Consider the following 25,576-nt stretch of genomic DNA (forward strand, 5'->3'; position numbering starts at 1 on the left):
TCTCTGGAGTGTTCTGTGGTATTACTATGTAGGCCTTTCCTCTGGAACTCTGTCCTCATCATCACTGACATCTTTCTGATTCCTGAAGATCTTCCAAGGTTGCTTTATGGGCAAGACTTTTACAGCAATGAAGCATTTAACTAATTATTCTTTATCAATAAAAAATCGAGTGTTATTGTGGTAAGAGTCTAAATGATCAGAAAATATCAGTGGAGCAGCCACTAGTGACCTCCTACCTCTTCTATCCTCTCTAAGCCCTGCCTTGCTACTTGCTCAGTCCTCCAAAACCTCTATGGTTAATTTTGGTCAGCTAGTGACTAGCTCTACCCTCTGATTCAGAACAAACTTTATTGTCAGAATGCAATCAAAGTACCACACAACAGTCCATCCTTCTGAAGTTCCTGTTCTCTGACCTGTTGTGAGACTTCAGTCATCCACTTTTGGTGATGCTGTGTGGCAGAAAGTTCTCTGATTTTACCCGTGTGATAGGAGCAAACCAGTGGGACAGTTATGTTACAGTAAACTTTCAGTTTCTTTTTGTGTTTTCTACACAATTGTTTTATTAAGCAGGAGCCAATGTCAACTTGGAGTCAACCCAGCCCCGTTGCAAAACCAGAGCTCTCTCCTCCCGTATCTGTTGATGTGTTTATTAGAAACTATCTCTTTACAACCTTGTCGTTATTGGCACATTGCACTCAACATTCAAAATAATCCTAAGTGTAGCCAGGGGAGAACACTGAGGTCAGTATAATCATACCTTCTTCTTATTTCCACCAAAGGTAAAAAAAAAAAAAAAAAAAAAGGTTCATGTATTCATTTGTCTTTTTTTTTTTTTTTTGCTTTGAACTTCCAGATCAACTTACCTTATCTGAATTGTCCCCATCAGGATGCTGCCTGATGTTTTTGTTCTTCCTGGTAAAATGCAAATACTGAAGCCCTTTCTTTCATCTGTAGTTACCCACTTTGATCTGCTCTTAGTTATTCTCTTTGTGGTTATGAAGATGATGTATACTACATGATGGAAGAAAATGTTCTCAAATAGTAATCCCAACACAATGTGTGGCAACCAGAATAGGGTGTACTCAGTACCATACAGATTTGGAAAGTAATTCTGAGACTTTAGTGAAAAAAAAATCGGGTGTTGTGTTGTCATTCAGTGTCCTGTCAATAATAATAAGTGTTCTCTTCTACTGCTTCTGGGCATATAAACTTATCCCCAAAGGACACATGCCCAAGTCTTTTCCAAATGTTGTTAGCTAGATATATCTTTAATAATAGATTTGTCAAATATTTTTGCACTCTTTAATCTTAATTTTAATGGGATATAAAAATGTATTTTTAGGCTGTATCAGGGTCGAGCCAGAAAATAAGTTTGTTACTATTTACGGGCGAAGAGATGAGGAATGAAAAATCTCAGTTCTTTTGTTGTTTGACACCACCTTCATGCTATTTATGGATTTTCCAATAATATTTCATGTTCTAGGGGTAGATTTTATTCAATGATTAGATCTTTCAATGTTTCAACCTTTTCTCCTAAATCTCTTAAGGTCAAAAATCATGAATAAATATGTGCTAAGAGACTGGAAGGCTTACGCTCCAGAGAGTTGTCAGTGGACTTCAAATTGGAGCAGCTTCTCAGTTCTGTTTCTTGCTAGTTATTGATAAATCTGCAGACTTCTGGCTGGGGTCCCAGTGGATATGTTCATGGGCTGTGGGCCATAGCTTGATATGTAGAGAAATCCAAAGTATGGTTTTCATAAAAATTTAAGTAGAGTTTTAAATACTGCTTGTGATTAAATATTTTTTTAAAAAAAATAACTTAAGTATATGTACTGTGGGGTACTTTTAATTCCAGATTAAATGCAAAAAGTGTAAATAATAGATGATAAACTACAAATCATGTTCTTAGCCCATGCAATCTAAGCTACCTTCACTAATGCTAATCACAACCCAGATGAAGTATTTATAAAAATTAAGAGCTTTAGCTGATTAAATTCTAACCTTTATCCTGACAGGGAAGCTAGGAGAATTATAAAGTGTGGATATATCAAGAATTAATGAACTGCAGATCTGATAATAGCTTAGGTTGTGGGTAGGAAATTTTCACATTTATTGGTCATTTAGTAGTCTGGAGTTCATGTAGAACTTTTTACTTTCAATAAACACTATAATTTTAAACTGTCCAATTAGGCTCTGCTGAGCAAGAAGAGAGCATAAAGCACCTATGTTTCTGGAATTTAAACTTAACCAAGAAAACTGTATTTTATTTATTAAATCTGGCAACTGGAATTTAGCTGTCCTGAAGACAGACACAATAGATTCTATAGTAAATGCTTAAAATTGAGACAAACACCAACATATCCTCCAAAACATTTGTGAGAATTGTGTCTATCTGTTAATAATAAATAATATAGCAGTGTCTAAGAAACTATTCTCATTGAAGAGTGCTGAAACTGGAGAATTTTAGCCTGTTCATACAAAGCAAAGGGCCACATATATAAAAAGGGTAAATGGGAAATGTTGTGAGATTCAAATGAGGTAATAACATTTATACACTTTTAACCTTGTCATAATTTGCATATCATAATTATATAAAATAATGAGTTTTATTTGACACTTTCTTATTACTCAGATTCAAATTTATTGAATTCATTCAGTCACTACATTACCATCTCCCTCTCCTTCTTGCCTTCTTCTGCTTTAAAAATAATTCACTTATTTTTGTCTTTTTTAAATTATAAAATCTAGATTTCATATATATGCACATATACACCCAAATGCACATCATGCTTTCTTTATTCATTCATTCTTTTGTGATGGACATCTAGGCTGACCCCATAACTTGACTCCTTTGATGCAGCTTCTTTTTTTTTTTGGTTTTTCGAGACAGGGTTTCTCTGTGGTTTTGGAGCCTGTCCTGGAACTAGCTCTTGTAGACCAGGCTGGTCTCGAACTCACAGAGATCCGCCTGCCTCTGCCTCCCGAGTGCTGGGATTAAAGGCGTGCACCACCACCACCCGGCTCATGCAGCTTCTTTTTATTTTCACATAAATACCTGGCTGGCTATAGCTAGTTCCTTATGATATTTCTACTTGTAGGATTTGTGAAATTTCCATATTCCATAGGGACTAACCTAATAAATAAGCATTCCTTTTTACAACATCCTTGCCTACGTTTGAAGCCTTCATTTATATTAAGCAACATTACAACATAAAATTCTTTTTTACTCATTTGTTAGTTTTCTACTGTAAAATATTGTTATTTGTTAATTATATCAATGTTTTAAGGGTAGAGTGACTATACTGGAGGAATCTGAACTCTCAGAAATTTGGTGGTTATTATTAGATTTACTGCCTTAATTTCTCTGGCTACCGTAACTTACATTCAGTAGCCTTGATCTTCTTTGCAAGCACACGCATCGTTTTTGTCTCTGTGTTTATTCTATTTGGATCCTAGCAACTGAACCGCTAGGAAATGTCTAAATACTTTCAATCTTTTGTTGAGGAGAGGATCTACAGTTATTTTTGTGCCACATTATACCATGGTGAAGAGTTAATGGCACTGAAACAGGTAACCGCTGTGCCATCTCTCCTGCTGGGTATACTGGTAATGAAGAGCAATAAGTTTATAAATGCAGGAACCAATTTACTCTGGATGAAAAGACATAGCTAATAATGGAGCCAACTTTTATAAGCCATAATTTTATCTATTATATTGTAGAAGACTATTATACTTTTGAACTCTATTGTCCTAATTACCTGTACAGGGCAGTAGTAGCTTACAATAGTTTAGCATGCAGTTCAAAGTAACTAGAAGAACATAAATGTTCCCAACACATGGACATGATGAATGTATGAGAAGATGGGAATTCTGGTTGCCTTATTAGACCATTAATATGTGTAAGTACATAAAACTTACACTGAACATAGAAATATGCAAGTTTTATCTGTAAATTAAAAACATATTACTGTACAAGCAAGTCATATGCCTTATATTGAGGCCTTTAATTTACTATATATCTAAGTTGAAACCTACCAAATCATGAATTTTTTTGAGGAAACCAAAAATATGAAGTCATTGAAGAGTCCTGGGTACTTTCCTGAGTTTTCTGCTTTGTCTTGAAGTATCTCACCTCTGCAAGCACTAGCTGGTTCTTTCCATGAAGTGATACATTATAAAGTCCAGAACTTTGGTTGACAGATTTAACAAATAAACTATACTTTGTTCAGTTAATTTTAATTTCAGATAAATAAGACATTTTAGTCTTAACATGTCAAGGAATTTCTTTATCAGATATCTTTGGTCATGACCCACATTCTGATTTAATTGGTTTGGTGTGAAGTCTGGCCATTGGTGTTTGCAGGTGTTTTGAGATAAGCGTCGTGTGCAGTGACTTTGCCAACCACTATCTAGATGAGCAGTGTTTGCAAATTATGCTATGAACAGAAGTCCCCATCAGTATCTGATGGAGGTGGGTCATCTTTCTATCTGTTGTTTCATTGGTTAAGTAATAAAGAAACTGCCTTGGCCCCTTTAATAGGACAGAAAATTAGGTAGGCGGAGTAAACAGAACAGAATGCTGGGAGAAAGAAGCCGAGTCAGGGGTCGCCATGATTCTCCCACTCCAGACAGACGCAGGTTAAGATCTTTCCTGGTAAGCCAGCTCGTGGTACTACACAGAGTATTAGAAATGTGTTAGATCAATATGTAAGAGCTAGCCAATAAGAGGCTGGAACTAATGGGCCAGGCAGTGTTCAAAAGAATACAGTTTCCGTGTAATTATTTCGGGGCATAAGCTAGCCATGCGGGCGGCCGGGTGCCGGGGATGAAGCCCCGCCACTCATATTACAACAGAGTGGCGCCCAGCGTGGTAATGAACACCATGTAAAAGCCAAGAGGGCTTAAAAAAGAGAGAGAGAGAATTCAAGACAGTTTTTTGCTGTTTGTGGGTTGCGTGCCGCAAAGAAATTGTCCTGACTCAGCAGCAGGAAAAAACTGGCTGTTTTAAAATGCCGGCTTTCTGGGCTGTGCCGCCATTGCAATCTCTGTCTGGCTCCTGCGGGAGACAGAGTTTTTGAATGGAGCATTTGGAGTAAAGTGCTACGGCTTGCTTGATGGCAATGTGGACTGCTGTGTGCCTGGAACTGTGTGTGACTCAGGGGCACCAAATGGTTCTGATGCAGGAGCAGCTCAGCTCCGCCATGCGGAACTCTGCTGGTCTCAGGCAGGAACTACCGTAATTACCATAATAACAGCACAGTTAAGGTTTAGACTGGGCAGGACACAGGCAGTACCATAATACCTCTAAATGGTGCAACTTAGGTTTTTAAGAACTGCTTAATATTTTAAAAAATGCTCCTGGATAGTAAAAAAATTACAGATTCACAATAGAACTGATTCAGACACTGTTGGATAAATGTATGTAGGCTTGAGAGAGAGAAAAAAATATATATATGAAGAATAAAGTTAATGTCTTAAAAAAGGGTAAAGTCTTTAAAGAGACAGAGTACAGATAGTTATAGATTAAAAGAAATAAAGAAAAATAAGCCACGTAAAAATGGAAAATTCACAGAGAGTCTGGATTTTTTGTATTATTGTGCTTTCTTTAAAATTTTTGACTGTAAAGGAGTTAACTGCAGAGAGACATTTCATTATATGGGCTGCCAAGCTAAACCAGAATGGATATAAGGGTATTATGATTTCAGAATATGGGTCTAAGGATATGATGCTTTGGAGAGGGTCTTCTTTTGTTTTCACAGAGGATGTGACCCTGTGGATTTCTTCTATCCCAATATGGTATGATAGACCACGCCCTCCTGAAAGGTTACTGTGAACACCCTCAAAAAATTACTTCACACAACTGCCAACCAAGATGACCCTGGCACACAGGTTACACCATGAAAGACCTAATTAACGACGCCCGCATTCAGCAGGAAGCAGTTTGGAGAGAAAACTGCGCCCATGTTCCCATATATTGTTTATAAATGTTCTTTTTTACATTTAAAGGGGGATATGATATAGATATGAATAATTTGCATTGGTGTGGATGTGAAGGTCAATTTTGTTATATGTATATGCATATTTCTAATCTTGATTAAGGTATTGTGATTGTGTAGTTCATTTAAAAATGTAATGTATAATTAAGAAATATAGATTAATGGATAATCATCAATAGTCAAGCTTGTAGTCATGTTAGTTAGATTTTCTAGATATATAGAGATATATTTAAGCTAGATAGGCATTCTTCATATCTTTCAAAGACTGCAGAACATGGCATTTAAATGTTTTAATAACTTAGGGCTTTTCATGACAATGAGACACGTCTGCTTCTGGCAGCACCAATCTACTTCAAGAGGAAGATGGGCACCGAAGAGGCTCCTTAAGGAGTTTGATAGCCATTTGGGCAAGAAACTGCTCTTGCCTGGACTGTTGCATAAACTGGACACAGAGAACCCGCAGAAAGAGGACTGCTAAACTTGCCTAAAGGTGAGATGGCTTTTCGGGGTTCCTGACTCCTAAAAGAGTCTACGAGACATTCTGCAGGACACAGCAAAAAGTGACTGAACTGTCTTTGGAATTTCCTGCTTGATGAAAATGTCTGCTGGATACTATGGGCTTGAAGGTTGAAGATGGATGCCCCAACAGTACAAAAGAACTTTGGGTGACTGTCCAGGCAGTGAGATGTCTCTGTCATTTTTAGAGTTTTGGATCTCTTGTTTGCTTAGGTAATATTATATCCTTCTGGAGTCTTTGATGGAGTTGAAGAATAAATAGATAGTTATAGTTTTCCTTAGTTATGATAAAAGATAAAATAGATATAAATATTATAACTGTAATTCTTGCTTGATAACTGTTATATGTAATTTTACTATGTCAAAGTGAACGCCTTTCTTTTTTGTTTAAACAGAAAAAGGGGAAATGATGGAGGTGGGTCATCTTTCTATCTGTTGTTTCATTGGTTAAGTAATAAAGAAACTGCCTTGGCCCCTTTAATAGGACAGAAAATTAGGTAGGCGGAGTAAACAGAACAGAATGCTGGGAGAAAGAAGCCGAGTCAGGGGTCGCCATGATTCTCCCACTCCAGACAGACGCAGGTTAAGATCTTTCCTGGTAAGCCAGCTCGTGGTACTACACAGAATATTAGAAATGTGTTAGATCAATATGTAAGAGCTAGACAATAAGAGGCTGGAACTAATGGGCCAGGCAGTGTTCAAAAGAATACAGTTTCCGTGTAATTATTTCGGGGCATAAGCTAGCCATGCGGGCGGCCGGGTGCCGGGGACGCAGTCCGCAGCTCCTATTACAACAAGTATCTGCAAAGGAACAAATTTACCAGCTATTTACCCATCTCATTTACTGGGACTGTGAAGATAATTCACAAGCATCCTGCTTAAGTCTGGCAGTAGGTAGTTTGTGGGCTACACTCTGATAAACACTGCTTAAGGCATATTAGCAAGCACTGCTATCAGCTCTCCTTTCAAATTAGTGATATGCTGTTTATGTTACTGCAGAAAACAAAACAAAACCCAGAATCCTAAGGAGCAGCATGGTGTACTGGCTGAGAATAAGCATCATTTATTTTCATACAATAGAATGAATGACATGGATTAGGGAGACATTTTTCAGGGGAATAGTAAGAATCCCTATGGATTACATTTTGTTGTTTGATACTATTTTTTGTGTAATAAATGAAAGGCGTATATCTTCTGAACTGGAAGAGGGAGTCTTTCAGATGACAATATGTTAACTTTAAGAGCCCTGCCTCTCTAAGGATTTTGACCCTCAGTAACTGGAAGAAGTAACCTTTAAAGACACCAGATCTGAGGAATGGCATAATTTGAAATTGCGTGTAAACTCATGCTGTGAAAATGTCTATGAGAATGCAGTACACAAGGTTAATGGGCTGATTTTTTTTTCAATATCATATACCAGAAAAAATAATGTAGAGAATTAACACTGTTAGTGCCAAAGGCTGTTTGTTCATTTCTTATGTGGTTTCAGTAGTAAAGAGTGGAGGCATTTTCTCATGTTAGCCTCTTGGCTTTGATTTCTGAGTTCCAAATCAATATTTTTCTTAGGACTTGAAGAAAAGCCAAGGAAGTAAATATTGTGCTTTATTTTCAAGGGTCATTTAAATTGATGGAAATCTATACTGCTGTTAATGATCCAAAGTGATTTCTTATAGGTGTGATTATTTCTCATGGTCTATGACAGCATTGCGAATTTGCCTCAGAGCCTATTTTGTTTTAGTAAACATTTTTGTATGCTGTCACTGATCCAAAATACATCTTAGGAGGTGTGGTCTTTGGTACATTTATTCTTTTTGCTTCTATTTGTAAATAATTTGGACTATGTTTTCTAAGAGTCTCTCCTTACAACCATTTGAGTGAAACAGCAATTGCTTTTTTCTTTTTATTACTAACATTTACTAGCTAGTCAATTGCATCAACCTATCTAAATTGTGGCACTGTGACTGTATGTGCTAGTGGGCTACTACCACTATGAGACCTAGGCATTCTTTCCACTGGATCAATTTGTTTTGAAGCTGCGTCTAGTAAACCCTTGTAGTGATACTAACTTAGGTTCTTATAACTCTTTATGGTGATTTCACATGCAATTCTAATTTATACTTTCCACAGGTGTCATGGCATATACCATTAGAAAGTCAGGCTCAAAGTTCTAAGTGACATGTGCTGGCAAATTTTTAAGTTATGGGATTGTCCCATGAATGTGTATCCTCTCAGCCACAGTACCTCCTTTTTTGCTCAATTACAGATCTCTCTCTCTCCCTTTCTTTCTTTCTTTCTTTCTTTCTTTCTTTCTTTCTTTCTTTCTTTCTTCCTTCCTTCCTTCCTTCCTTCCTTCCTTCCTTGCTTCCTTCCTTCCTTCCTTCCTTCCTTCCTTTCTTTCTTTGTTTCTTTCTCTTTCTTTTTTTCTGGTTTGTCGAAACAGGGTTTCTCTGTGTAACAGCCCTAGCTGTCCTGGAACTAGCTCTTGTAGACCAAGCAGCCTCGAATTCACAGAGATCAGCCTGCCTCTGCATCCTGACCACTGGGACTAAAGGTGTGTGTCACCATCACCCAGCCTAATAATGTTTCTTATTAGAATAGACCAAGGAGGGAAGATGAAAGTATAGTGTACACACATGAGCATGCGTGTGTGTGTGTGTGCATGCGTGTGCGTGTGTGTGTGTGCACTGTTAACAGGGAAACTATTACTTTATTTTTTTAAAAAAAATAATATTGATCAGAAAAGGATTGGATAGAGGGAACTTTTTTGCTTAAATCAAAAGTAGAAAAAATAATACAAGTATTCAAATAAAAAGCTAAAGGGAAGCTGCTAGCAAAAATGTCTTGAACAAAGTTAAATACAGTAACACAAACACATGGAACCATAGGCTTCTAGCTTCCTTCTTCTATGGGGATGGAGATGACACAAAGGCTCAGCATAGACTTGACAAATGTCTTTTGAAGTTTAAATTATATTAAAGGAGTTATTATAATGTAAATCTTTAGCATGAACTTCAGTTGGGTTAAGAAAGGACTTGTATCTTCTTCAGCTCTGGGCAATGCAGAATAGCTAGAACTCAGGTGGATGAGCCCTGCAACCAGTCATCTTTGATGGGCAGCTCAGATGTCAGAAAGTCTGGCTTGTTATATTCCCCACAGTCACTAAAACAGCCAAAATTCAATTTCGGGATAGGATAGAAAAAAGTACCTCAAAATCTACTTGAATTGTTTCTTTGGTTTGGGAAGCTCACTTTCTTTCCTGGAAATGTGAAAGGCTGACATCGCTGGGATGTGTGAAAGGTTGACATCGCTGGGGTAGGAGAAGAAGGGAATAATAGGTCTTTTAGACACTTTTATGAACCATGATTCTTTTAATTCATACCATTGGCCATTCCTGATAACAGAGTCCTCAACGCTACTGAAAAGGTTGAGGCAAGAGGCTTCGAAGCTCAATGCCAGCCTTGGCAATGTGGTGAGCTCCTGTTTCAAAACAGTAATGAACTGGCAGGGATATAGATCAGTGCTGGATGATTGCCTCTCTGTATGCACGGTCCTAATTTAAACTCTAATACTGACAACATTTAAATCTTTGGAAATTTTCACTTCTAGTCACTGGGTTTTCCTTGAAATAATACTTTCAAATTCTAGAACTGCTAACTGTCATAAGTTAATATTATAGAATAGTATACTGCACTACTGACTTCTGAAGGAAGATCACATCCTCCACGACATGAATAGTTACAGACAGTATGGTAGGTGTACCTATTCAGTGTTTCTTTCCATTTCTTCATATTGCTTGTTAATTGAAGCATAGTGATTAATTGCTTGGAATTGAAATTCACCTGCTTTAGAGTAGCAATTTGTTTTTTATGGAATTGACTTAACCATGTCTCTGGTTCTTTTACACAGAAACTGTGCCCAGGTGGCTATGTTTTATTTGATAGGAACCAATGATAATTATCACCCCAACACATGGGCCCATCATTTAAGTCTATGCTTTTGAACTCAGTCCTATGTCCTGGCACAATTTTTGGAAGTCAGTTTCTCCTTCAGAGTGCCTGATCAAGGAAAAGAGAGCATGCTTCTTGATTCTGTACCTAAATGAATGCAGAACCCAACGATGAATCACCACCTCAAGTTGGCAGCCTCCCTGGTTACAGCAGGACTTCAAAAAATAAAAAATCTGGGAAAGTCGCCTCACGGGAAACAATACAGACAATGCTCTGCATTTAAAGTGTGAACCTAGTACTGAAGGAGAAGGGTAATAACGCCTGGGAGAGGGTGTGTGCTGGGAGATGCCAGGCATAACGTAAATGTAGGCAGAGAAAGAAAGCGGTACAGAGTTGGAAAGATGTAATTACTTAAGGGAGGCATTTCCACTTTGACCTCTACTTACTACAATGCAGTTATATAATATTTGTAAGGAGTGTATATTATGCCTCCCAAAGCCCTTTGCTCTTTTTCTCTTCTCCTGTTGTGATAACCTCCATATAAGATGCCTAAGCCATCATTCAACGTTGCTTGGGTGAAAGGAAGACTCTACAGTAAGCATCTGGACACTTTAAGGTTGACATTTACTCACACAGATGTTCACTCTTCATTTTGAATCCTAACACTCCTATGTATCCACCCTTTCATCTTTCCTTCTGACTCCCCGAAGGGCAGATGTCAGATACATTTCTACAGCCCAGGGAAGCAGCTGAAACTCTGGAGAGATATGGGAAGTTACCCTAGGCTGACCCTCAAGTTCTCAGCCCTGCACCACTGTGTGTCCCTGTCTGTACCCACACTTTATGAAGTCTTGCAGGGGTTCTTTTTCTCTCACCTTCACCTGTTTCGACCCTGCACTGTTCTTACCATATGTTCCTTCTACCATTAGTGCTGCTGTGGCACCGGGGGTGGTCTCTGATTTGGCAAATACCGCTCTACCTTCTGACTGTCTTGGCACTACTATATGGAAACAGCTGGTTCACCTCTAGGACTTAGTCCTAAATGAGAAAAGCAAACTGAAAAAAAAAATGCTAATATGATAGTGTATTACAATGACCAATTCCACAATATGAATAGTTGCCAAGGTAAAATTAAATGTCTAGTAGTTAATTACAAATATCGATGTTGAATTGTTATATTTCCCACAGTATCTTTATGAAACTGTATACAACTGTGTTTCCCTTTAGGAAGGAGAGCACCTCCACATCTATGAAGAAAAACTAATTTTAATGCACACTTACCCCACCAATTTCCATTTTTTGTTTTTATTTATTTTCTTAAAAGTAGAGACTATCCGTACAGTGTTTTCAGGTATATGGGCTCACACAAATTAGTTTTTGAACTGAAAAAACAAATCGGTTGTGTCTAAATTCTAAACTGCTAATCAATTAACAAAAAGTCAAGCATAGGTCTTGGTTGGCCTGTGATTGTGGCACTGTGGGGTGGGGGTAGGTGGAACTTGCTGCCTACCAAGCCAGCTCAGGGTTTAGCGAGACCCAGTCTTAAAGGGATATGGTGGAGTGATGGAACAGGACACACACATCAATAAATAATTAAATGCATCAACATTTTTTTAAAAGGAAAATAAATGGCTGCAGCAGCGGCAACAACTCACTCGCTGTTCACTTGAATGACATGATTTTAGCAAGCGGTATCAGACAGGATCCATCTGTTTTAGGGAAAGCGTTTTTCATATTTCCTCCAGCTTGCTATCTGTCACTGACAAACAAGAAGCCACTTTCTCCTGAGGCTGAGTTGTAGTTATTTATATATTTAAACCTGTGTTATTTGTCATGCTCTGTAGGGCTTTAACATTTAAAAAAAATAAATTAGCTTCTGAGGAACGTTAACCTGTACGTTTGGATGTCGGTCCTGATGAGAGGCACAGCCACCTGAGAACTGCAGTATCCTCACTGTCTGTCAGGGAACCCAAGATAAAAAGCTCGAAGTCATCATAAATGCATAACATGGAAGCTGACTAGGAGTTTCTTGCTGTTTCTTTATGTGTTGCCTTGTTTGCAGGGCCATGATTATAAACCGATTAGAGCTAGGGAAACAAATCCCTCCACTGTTCTCCCCACTGAATAGTAATTACTCTGTTGTTATATTTCATTGGGTTTCTTTTGTTAGTCTTTTGAGCATTATTAATCTATGTTAGATTTCAGTATGACTTCTGGCAAGTGATAAATGCAAAATACATGTAATATATGTAAGATGTTTATAGCAATTATCTCACTATCTGTTATCAATCATGTATTGCACACAAACTAAGTATAGCCTGGCAACAGAGCATCGTGTTTTCCTGTGTGCAGTCATTGTGAGGCTGGCCCCATGTTCTGATTCTCCTTGACAGAGCATAGTTACCTCAGAAAGGCTGACTAGAAGTTAGAGAGCCACGTGGTCTGTTTCGTCATATCTATTCTTGGCATCAGGGCAAGTTTATTTCAGTGTGAAGAACAGCTGATCTTTCAGTACCATTGTGTTTACACCAGTCAAAAGCATCAGAAGGTGTGTGAGTGGGTTCCTTTCCTTCTCTGAGTTTATGCACTATTAATATTTAGTTTTGAATTAACTTGACTGGCCTGGTTACTACCTTACAGTCAATGCTTGTGGATTTTCCCATAGTCTAGGTCTAGTTAGTTTGAAGTCATTCTCGGTTTGCTACTAATAATAGGCTTAATTATATACTTATGATTAAGCTCTTTGTAAGGGAAAAACAGGACTCTTTCTTTATATCCTTTAATGTGTTTTATATTACTTTATCATAATAGGCTGGCAAGGGGTGCACATTTTCAGACATTCTGGAATCAATAAGAGAGGTATCAGGAAGGTGTAGCATAACTAAGATGAAAAATGTTAAAAAGCGCTTACAAATTCAAATGATCAGCAATAAGATACATGCAAAGGGTATCTGAAAGATATTTTAATTGGTTAATTTATTTTTAAATTTCCACCCCATTCCTGAGAGATGTTTTTAACTGATAAAATGCCTGTACCGTTTTTTGATGGCTTGCTGTTATGTTGGACCCGACTGGATGTTTAGGGAAGAAAACACAGCATAAGTGTGTCTCCAATCGATACATTCAGATAGAAACATTTACGTGGAGATACATCCTTCCTCAGGCATTTGTGACATATTTTATTCTCAGGTTACTTATGTAAGACAATTGATCACACACTGAGAGTTACAGACATTTCTCTGAACACTAGTATAACACACTAAGCATTGAATTCTATTCGAGTTTTCCTGGAAGAAGTTGTATAATTGGAACTTAATCATCTACATATATTGACAAAGATATTGAAAATGGAAATAAAATGTCTGTGCCAAGTTAGTAAACAGCACAGATAGATGCCATAGCAAGTGAAAACAAAATGGATTATAAAGTCAGATGGGGCCATCCATGATATAGTACCAGTACTCAGGAGGATTAAGCGGAGGCTAGCGTGGGCTACTTAACAAAGCCCCTTCTTTTTTATTATCTTTTTTCATTTATTTTACACACCGAACACAGTTTCCCTTCCCTCCTCTCCTTCCATTTCCTCCCCCTACCTTCCATCTACGCCCCCCATCCACCGCTCTGTCTCCATTCACAAAGGGCAGGCTCATAGGAGTCAACAAAGCATGGCATATCAAGTTGAGACAGGACCAAGCTCCTCCCCCTGCATCAAAATTGGGTGAGGCATCCCAGTATCAGGAATAGGTTTCCCCAAACCAGCTCAATCGCAGGGACAGGTTCTGATCCCACTACTAGGAGCTCCTCAAACAGACCAAGCTGCACAACTGTTGCCCATATGCATAGGGCCTAGGCTGGTCCCGTGCAGGCTCCCTTGCTGTCAGTTCAGAGTCTGTGAGCTCCCAGGAACTTTCAGGTCAGCTGTCCCTGCGGGTTTCCCCATTATGCCCTTGACCAACCTGGCTCTTACAATCAATTCTCCTCTTTCTCATCAACAGGACTCCCTGAGCTTGACCCAGTGCCTTCTCTGAAAAGGGGAAATAGATGATATCCCCTGGGTAAACTGAGGAGGGGGATGGGACATCAGGGATCAGGTTGGGCAGGTGGGCCTGGGATGAAGGGGGGATGGGAGGGGTAATGAAAGAGGATATCTTGATGGGTGGGCATTTTGGGGTTAGGGTGAAACTTGGGGTCAGAGGAACTCCCAGAAATCCACAAGAATGACCTTAGCAATAGTGGAGAGGGTGCCTGACCTGGCCTTCTTCTGTAGTCAGATTGGTGACCACCCTAATTGTCATCAGAGAGCCTTTGTCCAGTAACTGATGTAAGCAGATGCAGAGCCCCCTTTTCTCCCTCCCTCCTTCTTTCCATTAATTTATCCATTCATATTTAAAGTTCTGGAAATTGAACTTGGGTCTTATGCATGCCAGCCGGGAACTCCGCTATTGAACTACATTTCCAGGCTATGGAATCCTGTTTTAACAGTAACAAAAAATGTGGAAGTTTGAAAATAAGTTAAAAAGGAACGAAAGCATATAAACAAGAATTTAGTAAAAGAGTGGAAACCCCCTTGAAAACTTTCTCAAGATGTATAGAAACCATTCTAAATAGAATGCCAAAAGAGAATAAAGAAGGATATTTTCTCATAACTTGAAATATTTGATTTGATGACATTTTTCATTACAATTTTAATTTTGATCATGAAAATATGTACAATGAGATAATAAGGGTTAATTGCACCCGGGTAGTGGTGGTTGCACATGCCTTTAATCCCAGTGCTTGGGAGTAAGAAGCAGGTGGATGTCTGTGAGTTTGAGACCAGTCTGGTCTACAGAACGAAACCTTATTTCAAAAAAGCAAAGAGGGGGAGAAGAAGAGCTAGCCAGAAATTGTGCAATGACATTTCCACCTTCCTCAACATGACTGTTAGGATCCCTTTAGCCTCCGAAAAAAAGAACTCTTTAGCAACATCTGGACACTCAGTCCATCCTGTCTAAACGCTTCCTTTATCACATACCCTCCACTTTCTGTCCTAGTCCGTAGTGCCAGTAACATAATGTGGGTAGCAAAAATAAATCACTGGGAAAAACAGATTTGTAAAAAATAAATAAAAAGTGCATCTTCGGCTATGATTCTCACATTAGTCTTAAATTTATCAGATTTCTATTTATAGTTTTTCTCACGAAATGTGTTTTGATATTCAAAGCTTGTGATGAACATTCCGAGAAGAAAATATTTTGAATTCTTATTGCATTTGCATGCAACGAAAGTTTAGAGATGAAAATATTTTCCATTTTCTCCTTGCGTTTGCATACATGGTAACAATGAGAGATTTGAAGGCACCTTGCTCCATCTCCCAAGCTGAACCCAGGGTTTGTGTCAGACAGGATTCTGGGTGGTTAATTTAGTCCTACCTGGGCTAGAATTCACATTTGTTTTAAAACGTTTTATAGGTTCTAGTAGAACTTTTCCAAACCAGGAACTGTAATTGTGTTTATAAGCAATGGTGAAGAACACTGTTTTATATTAGTGAGATTTTCCCAGGAAAGCCTTGTCAAAGTAATTCACTTTCTCCCTTGTAAGGTAAATTCTTAGTAAAAAGGCACAATTTTGATCGCGGGCAATGCTATGTATGAATTTTGCTTAATGAATACTGATGTTTTATTGATTGTTTAGGAAGTGTTGAAATACAGCCATGGGCTTTTGATTTATGAGAAACTTGAAGTGAGCTGTCGGGTGAGACTTTCCCTCCTCTTGGATCTGTTTTTTCAGCACTGTCTAATACAGTTAGTCTCAGATGATCCATTTCCTCTATTATGGAAAATATCTTCGTAGTCCTGGATGGAAATAAAAAAATAAGCACCACCTACTAACTACATTTCAAAACCATTACTTAGCATTTACATAAGGAAAAGGGCATATGTTTAGTTCATTTGACCAATGTTTTTCCAGTTCCCCTTTAATATCTAGTAGCTTTCCTGGAGTAGGTAGTGACATAGAATATTCAGGTGAAAGAACAGCGTCCTACTTGGAGTAGCTTTATTTATATCTCCCTTTTTTAGCAAGGATCCCAGAATAGATGGTTTCCAAACATTGCCTTGAATTTAAGATGTATTAGGTCTCTCTACCATGTCTAGTATGAACAGAAGTCCAGCTTCTATTTTAAACTTGGGTTTTTATTATTATTCTTATCGTGGTGGCAAAAAGTTACCAAAAATTACATTTAAAAGGTGACTGAAATATGAATCTCACTTCTCCAGTAAGCACGGGCAGAAACCTCCATGTTTACTGAGTCTTGGTGAGTACAGTTGGCATTCCTGAAGGTGTCTGACAGAAGCAGAGGTTGATTGGATTAATTGGAAGGCAACAGGAGAGGTCGTCTTGTCTAGTCCCTGTCCTCATGAAGGATGGCACTGAAGCTCTCCCAGACAGATTGTGACCTGCTTTAATCAGCCATTGGTATTATACCTACACCTGTTCTGTGACCCCTAAAATTGGGGAGAAAAGTCACAGACCAAGTCAGTCATGCAGAGGAGTAACCGCCTTATACAGAGTCAGCGACCGTTCCTGCTTTGACCTGGCAATGGGCGCTACACGCAGATGCTCTGACGTCTTTCAAGTGTTCGTATCTTGCACTTGAGCTACTTTCTGTCTTTTAAAGTGTTTTGGTTTTGTTACAAAAACGTTTGCTCTTGCCACTTCCACAAAAAATGTCATTCTTTGTTGTTGGTTTCCACGAATTTAGTCCCCAACGGATTGAGATGACCTACCTGTTGTCTCCTTTGATTTTCTTATGGGCAAATGTATTTAGCAAATACTTTGAGTTTTACTTATCCTCTGCGGAAGATAACGGAAGCGAAATAGGAATAGTCATGCAATTAGGTACTGGGGCCAATGCCTGGCTCTATCTTTGTAAGCTACTAGATCTGGAAAGAAATCACCCAGTTTCTAGTTGTTTTTTTTTTTTTTAATTTTCTGTTTATGCTTTGTGTCTTTTACATCATGCATCTCCATCCCATTCATTTCCCTGTCCCTTTGTATCCACCCTCTGCCCATGCAACTTCCCTCCAAAAAAAAAAAATTAAGAGGGAAAAAGAAGAAGAAAAAATTAATCTCGTCATAGAAGTTGTAGTTTGACACAGTGAGACATGTAGTAAAACTTTTTATCCATATATCTTTACTTGCACTTGCTAAGAGTCATCGATCTGATTCGAGGCCTCTGGTTTCTTCCACTATTGATGCTTGAGCTCCTGTTGTTGCCCTCTGTTGTGGAGATCCTGTGGCTTTGTGTCTGCAGGACTGATCCCTTCTCTTACTTTGCAGATCACAGATGTGGTGGATGTAGGGGGTGAGCCAAACACATAACCCCAGTTCTGCAACACTCTGGAAAGCAGGCAACACAATAGAGCAACCTCATTGGCGGAGGTGCGGCTGAGCTAACCCTGATACTGTCTGTGAGCACGGGAGAGCTGTCCCCATTACTCATCTGCAATGTGGAGGCATGGGTGGGGGAGAAACCTCCCCCATCAAAGCCTCAGGAAGGTGATAGAGCTGGCCCTGAGGTCATAAGAGCTAGAGAGGTGTCCCTGCCCCTCACCACTTGCAGCACTTGGAGAGTGGCCCCTGCACCTCGCCTGGGCAAAACAGTAAAGGTGGCCCTGAAGGTAAGGTTATAGGACAACCAACCCAGAAGACCTGAAAGCAGGAGAAGGGGTCTCACCCCTTGTTCATCACTGCAAGGGTTGAACTGACCAGGTCAATGCAGGAGAGTCACCCAGTGAGAGCATCACATGGTGGTAAAGACAGGGCGGAGCTGGTACGCTGACCAACTGTCTGCAACTACACAGACCGAGAACCAGTTTCTAGTTTTAACTTGCAAAATAAGCATTACAGTGGGTTTGTGACCTTTGAGCTTCTTTGACTATACTCTACATTACAAAGTTACTGTGTGTGGAATCATATACCTCAGCACACACACTTGTCAACTGCAAGTTTCAAGAGCATTTCTTTGTGTTGCCATTTGTAATATTTCACCTCTGTTTACGTTATTTAAAACTATACAGTTTTGACTCAATATGAAGATCTCAAGAACCATTCATAGGCCGTGCCATAAAGTTTCAAAAAGAAAACAGGCTGTGTGTGTGTATGTGTGTGTGTGATGCATTTATGTGTGTACACACATAGCACATGCCTGCATGTACATGCATAAGCTAAAGTGTCAAAAGTCCCCCCTTTGTCTTGAGACAGTTTTTTAAAAACTGAACCTGGAGAATATTCTCTCTGTGTGTATGTTTATTTGTTTGTTCATTAGGCTGACAGTCAGTAAAGCCCAGCTATCCTCCCCTCTTATCTCTCCCTGACAATGGGATACAGGTCCATGCGGCCATGCCTAGTTTTATATATGATTTCTATAGATCGGAATTAGGTCTTCATGTTTGAGCAGCAAGGGCTCTTGCCCACTAAGCTATCTCCCATCCCTATCCTATGATGCTTTTAAGCATCATTATAGCATGGAGAGTTCTTATTGTTATCATTTCCATCACCCAGCGCTTTGGCAAAATATCTAGCCACTCCAAGCGCTGGCACTTCCGGGTCCAGGGTTGCGCATATGCTGAAAGCATAAGATTTCGTGCAACTTACATAGCCACCCAGGGCCTTCAAGCCCTAAGTGATCTACCCGCAGCATGATCACGTGATCTACGCAAGCCGGAGCTACTTAAGCCCCTGTGCACATGAGCTAGGCAGCCTTTAAAAGCTGGGCATGCTTGCTCCAGACTCTCTTCCTGCACCAACTTCCTCAGGCCTGCACGTGTCTTTCTCCCTCTCAATAAGCTCTTAAAGTGGGTTTTGTTGTATGTCTCATGATCCGTTCCTCGCTTGTGCCCAGTAATTTCACTTATCTTATTAATTACAGTTAATATAGGGTCTCATAGCATATTTACTATATATGTTGGCACCATTTAAATACTAAAAGATCGAAAGCATAGAGAATTAGGAAAGTTGAACTAGAAAGAGTAGACAGAAGAAACTTTTCCCTTTCCTTTGTTTCCATTAAAGGTAGACAGTCATATTTGCTGACGTGTGACTGCTGGAAACTTGCAGGCAGAATTCCTGAAGTCAGCGCTGAATGGAATTCAGTGTTAGATGCAGTTCCTAGCCATCTCCTTCTGTAGTTCCTAAGTTGTATTTTATCTCCTGGGAAATTTGTCAGTAACAGAAGTCATCATAATCTACTATTGAAACTTGACTCTGAAAATGAAATTGTTATTAATCAGGGAAAGGGCAGTTCCATTCTGCCAAGTGAGTTGACAGGGTTTGCAGTAGGTGAGGAGTCTCATGACCTATCTTAATGGAATAGAGATACCATATTGATTGTCCAATAGGCAATTACGTAGTTATCTGTGGGAAATTGTATTTCTACCTTGGAGAGTTTTGCCTGTTTCACTCAGCAGCGTTTAGATCTGTCCAAACAAAATGCCAGGCAGTTAGGCAATACTCTTAGGACCAACTCTGCCCCAGCAACAACAGAAATCTGATGTATCTTGACTGCAAGCATGTCTCAAGCACACCCACATATTTTTTATCTTTATTACCATCTTATTGCATGGCATGCTACATTTCTGTCTGACCTGGGAAATTACCTCTTACTGGCCCACTCCAATCATACATTCTTTTAAATATGATGTATTCACTCCACCTACAGGAAAAAATTTCTATGTTGCAGAGAAGTGTGTTTTTTTCCTTTCTGTAATAGAAGTTATTTTTAACATAATAAAACAATAAGATAAAACAAGCATAATCACATTGAAGTTGGACAAGGCAAAGCAATGGAAAAGAGCACCAGGAGGACTCACAATATTCAGATACCCACTCACTCAGACGTTCAGCAGTCCCATAAAACACTAACCTGAAAGTTATAATATACACTCAGAGGACCTTGTACCAACAGTGCAGGCCCTGTGCTTGCGGCTTGGGTCTCGTATGAGCCTTTCTCAGTTGATTTAAAGGTCTGGTTCTTCTGTCCTTCAAACCCTTTGGTTCTTCCACTCTTTTGCCTCCTCTTCTGCAGTGTTCCTTGAGCTCTGAGGGGAAAAATTTAAATGAGACATCCCATTTAGAACTGAGTGTTTCATGGCTCTCACATTCTGCACAATGTCTGGCTGTAGTCTATGTATTTGTTCCCATTTACTGCAAGAGGAAACTTCTGGTGCTGATGCTCGCTAAGTAAGACATTGATCAATGAGTATAGCAGGTATCATTAGGAGTCGTTTATTGCTGTTTTTTCTTTTAAAAACAATAGGATTTGGATTTACCTTAGGTCTCTTGGCTATTTAGTCTCTGAGTTATGGCCACTCAAACCCTATTGGGTATGGATTTAATCTTAAGGAGTGGGCCTTAAGTCAAATCTGACATTGGTTGGCTATTCCCATAATTTCTATGCCACCATTGCCCTAGTGTGTCTTGTCGGCTGGATATTGTAGGTCAAAGGTTTTCTGGCTGGGTTGGTATTTACATTCTCCTTTTGGTAGCCTACAGATTATCTCTCCACACCAAAAACACCAGAATATACTGGTAAAGAGTCTATGTAGACACCAGCCTGTCTTCTCCATGTTCAATTAAGTTGTGTACAAATAATAGGGGAGATGGAGTCGCTACTGGCCATCTCTTGTCTTCAAACACAGCTTCAAGTACTAGGACTGGAGCCGGGCAGTGGTGGCGCACACCTTTAATCCCAGCACTTGGGAGGCAGAGGCAGGCGGATCTCTGTGAGTTCGAGACCAGCCTGGTCTACAAGAGCTAGTTCCAGGACAGGCTCCAAAACCACAGAGAAACCCTGTCTCGAAAAACCACAAAAAAAAAAAAAAAGTACTAGGACTGGGTTACACCCAATTGAGTTGTTGGCCAAAGGATTCCATGGAAATCCAAAGCAGTTCAGGCTGTTGCCAAGATGGTAGAAAGTATCTGTATTTCATCTTTAAGATTCTGTGCATTTGTCTATCATTGAATAGATTTATATTTTTGCAGTAATTCTTTTCTTGATTGTCAATGTGATAGCTAAAGCAAGGATTCCAACCTTGTTTTCCAAGTAGTGGGCCAATTTTGCCAGTGCAGAGAACTTCCTCCCTGTTCTCCTGACCCAGTCTTCTTTCTGAACGGGAAGTCTGGTCAATCTATTGTTCTCTTATTTTCTACCGCTCTTAAGAAGAAGATTAACTTAATCTAGGGAGCCAGCTAGGGTTCCTATTTGTTCCATCTTCCTCTTAGGCCCCACCAGACACTGTCTTGCTTCCTCTACTCAGCCTCATAGGCTTTTTTTCAGCCCTCATACTCTTCTGCATTGCCATTACTGAGGCTTTTCCACTACTGATACCTCCTTCCATGCCTTCCTCATATGCCCCATCCAGCTAACTCATTTCCCTGTGTTGCTCAGATCTAAAACTTGGTGTCTCCCTATGACATTAGGAACAAGTCAGTTTTTATTATTATTATTATCATCATCATCATCATCATCATCATCATCATCATCATCATCATCATCACATCCTACAGCTTAACAAGTCACAAAACTGTTAACGGAATAACAATAATAAAGATTATAATAATAACATCTTGCTGATATGATAGCTTACACATACATTTCCAGCTTGGGAAGAAAAGGAATATCTCAGTTCTAAGAATAGTCTGAATTGCAAGTAAGATACTAGAAGAGAGAGACAGAGAAAGAGTCGGAAACAGAGACAAAAAGACAGAGAGATGGAAACATACACAAGGGAGACAGAAGACAGAGAGAGAGAGACATATACATATACTCATTTAATTATGATAATTAACCCTGTGGAGTATATGCTAGTATCCTTATTTTATAGAAAGTGTAATATTAAGTTGGGAGCATCACCCCACCCCTTGGCCTGGGAAGTTGCATTGGTCTGATTCCAACTCCCAATCTGCCATGTGCTGACCCCTCTCCAGGGAGCGAAGGGTCAGGAGAACTCCTACACATGGTTTTGGGTTTTGCATGTGCTCTTCCTCTGTCTGTCCCCCCTCCCATGCTCCTGGCTACCTGAGAGTGTTGAGTGCTGCATTTATTAAACGCGGGCATTTTTAATTCGGTCTAATCTAGTTTGATTGGAGTTCTTTGCACCAGTGGAGAGGCCCGTCTTAAGAATTTTCTTAACAGAAAGGATAACTGATCCAGCAGGTTAAGGGACTAATTTGAATGGCAGTCCTAAGATTTGAACCATGGACGATAGGATGCAGGGTGAGTGTCATTTCTTGTTTGTTGAATAAATGCATGAATCTCTAGCTGGAGTTTGACTTCTGTTGTGATTTATTACGTTTGTGGGATCTGGACAGTGTTGAACATTATAAAAGGTTAAACGTTTTATGGCCCCACATATCAAGTCATGATGTGCCACTACCTAGGCTATCAGATGGCCTACATTACTTTATTGAATCCTCACAAACACCATGTAACATAGGTAATAAATTCCAATTTTATAAATGAGCGGTAAGAGCCTCTGAGGCAGTGTCCAAATCTTGATGTATCTGCTCCAGAAGCCTTGTCTTTCTTGCATTTTTCATGTTTGGAAGAGATAGGACTTAAATCTAGGACCTTCTAGGATAAACAGAACTTACAGGAGAAAAAAAATGGCACTGAGCATTAAAAATCAACTGAAATTAATGAATTATGCCAAGAACAGCAAATTAAAAGTCAAATGGAAAGCTCTTATTTCATAAAACTACATAACATGGCATTGCGAGAAATTAACTTAAAATCGAATATATGAGTGCCATATATTTGCTAAAGATTCTGAGCAAATAATTTAGTAAGCAGAAACCCCATGTTTTCTGATGGGAAATTAATATGAATCCTATGTCAAATCTTCTGTAATCAATATTTACAAATTGACTCAGTTTTACTAAAAGCTTAACTTTTTAAAATAGTGATACTAGTCAAGATATTTAATGATACAACCAATAAACCAATAACCTAACACTATGAAATCACAATAACCATTAAAGATGGTATATTGGCACATAAAGAGATAAATGGCTTCAGGCAGAAACTTCAGCTAGATATCCAAAAGATATACACTTTTGATATGTATTTAATGTGGCTTCGTAAAAATTGATGGAAAAAAGAATATACATTCAGCAAATACCATTGGCAGAACTGGCTCACAATATAAAAAAACAAAACAAAACTGATCTGCGACCTTCGACATTGCCGTAAATGACACATTTTGAGCCTAGAAAAGAATTACCCACAAAATTCAAATCTGTTCAATGATGGAAGGTTATACAATAATCTTAATTAAAGTTTAAAGACAGTATTAACAGCCATACTTTCCTGTAATAAAGGAAAACTCCCCTCTGTAAGTGGAGCGAATACAGCAATATTAAAAAGAATAGATCACTTTAATGTTTTTAAAGGAAGAGACAAAGAAATGTTGTAAGGCATCAGGCAGGCCAGTATGCAAATGGTGGCAAGGAGAGCCTGCTGAGTGGTGCTCTTTATTCTCTTTGCCATCCACTGTGTTCCAAATTCTACCCATCCAACATGCTACTTTTGTAATTAGAAAAAAAAATATCTAAAGCCAAGTCATAGGGTCTGAAGAGTATGACCTGCTGGGTCAGAGTGGCATTTAGTTCTCCCTTTTCTGCTGAACTGGGAATTAGGAAGGAAGATTTAAATTTGTCTATATCATGCTTTCAAGAAAGAAAACTTCACTATTTATCAACGTTTTCATACGAACTTTCAAATCAAAATTTGTCTCCTCTGTGCAGGATCTAAGATAGATAATTATGTAGAAAATGCAAATGATTGGATTTAATCAAACAGCCTTTTTCTTGGTTTGGGGACTTAGGGATCTAGGTATGAAATAACTTAGTCTTCTCAATGTCTTTCTTTTAAACTGCCTGTTTTGCCCAAAGATACACTCTTAATCTTATTTGCTACTTACCTGAGGGTTTTCAGTGCCTCAGACACCCTGGGGCATTGCTGGAAAATTCAACACCTGAAGGGGACACCTGACACCTGCCTGAAGCACTTTCCATTTCCTGCCAGACACAAAGGAAGGACTTATTGTAGACTGGAGAGCTCTTCAGTGGCTGATTTACAAGTGTCTCCTGGTGTGTCTGTCCGCAGGCTACTGGGAGCCTGCTCCCTTTAGCTACCGGGTTAAATTACCAAAGAATGAATATAGAGAACAGGAGATTCTCAGCCAAGGACCCTTATCTTCTCATTTCCTCTGCCCCTTGTAAATGGACAAGGCAGAGGTTCAAATTACTTCATTAGTTCAAAACATTTGTTTCTACAGGTCCTCAACAAGTCTGCTGCAGAATTCATAAAGCAGAATCTTGAAGCAGAAGAAATTCCCTTATAAGTTGGATATTACTTACCTGCAGAAATCAATAGAGATATCCATAGATAAGCATACTTACTAGGGTACAGTGTTACACCTTCATAAGTAATCTATTTATAGTCTGGTTATCTTTGAGTCTTCTCATAAATATTTAGTCATCTTTTCTGTTTGCAGTGGTTTGAAAGAAAATGGCTCCTAAAGGAAGTGCCACTATTAGGAGGTGTGGCTTTGTTGATGTGGGTATGGCATTTTTAGAGAAAGCATGTCACTTGGGGTCAGGCTTTGAGGTTTCTTATGTTCAGGATACTGCCCAGTGTCTCAGTCAACTTCCTGTTGCCTGAAAGATGTAGGACTCTCAGTTATTCCTGCAGCACCATGTCTGCCTTCATATGGACAAGATCCCTGCTTTTAAAAATGTTGGCGAGATCCCTGCAGCTGGTGGTGGGAAATGCTGGTGGGTCCCTGGCACAGGCAGGACCACAGCCAGTCCCAGGCAGAGACTCATGGGTCCCGGGAGAGCCACCCAAGCCAGCCTGTGTGAGCAGACAACGAGCTCACAGAGCAGCGGGGCGGGCTGCTCCTCATGTGGTGAATGACTGAGCAAGTTGAAGTTCCCCGTGGCGAGTGGGCGTGTGGGTAGGGGACATGTAACAGACACATCGTATGGATCAGAAGTGGACATTTATTACTTAGAGGAGAGAGAGAGAGAGAGAGAGACAGACAGACAGACAGACAGAGACAGACAGAGACAGAC

General features: G+C 39.3%; 1 protein-coding gene across 3 annotated transcripts in view; it reads left to right on the top strand.

Moving 5' to 3' along the window:
- The window catches only part of Grm8 (glutamate metabotropic receptor 8), an 818,705-nt gene that overhangs the window by 482,743 nt on the left and 310,386 nt on the right, over window positions 1-25,576 (top strand). The gene's annotated exons all lie outside the window — the stretch shown is intronic.

The sequence above is a fragment of the Chionomys nivalis genome, chromosome 1 (assembly GCF_950005125.1).
Source record: "Chionomys nivalis chromosome 1, mChiNiv1.1, whole genome shotgun sequence".
Lineage (NCBI taxonomy): Eukaryota > Metazoa > Chordata > Mammalia > Rodentia > Cricetidae > Chionomys > Chionomys nivalis.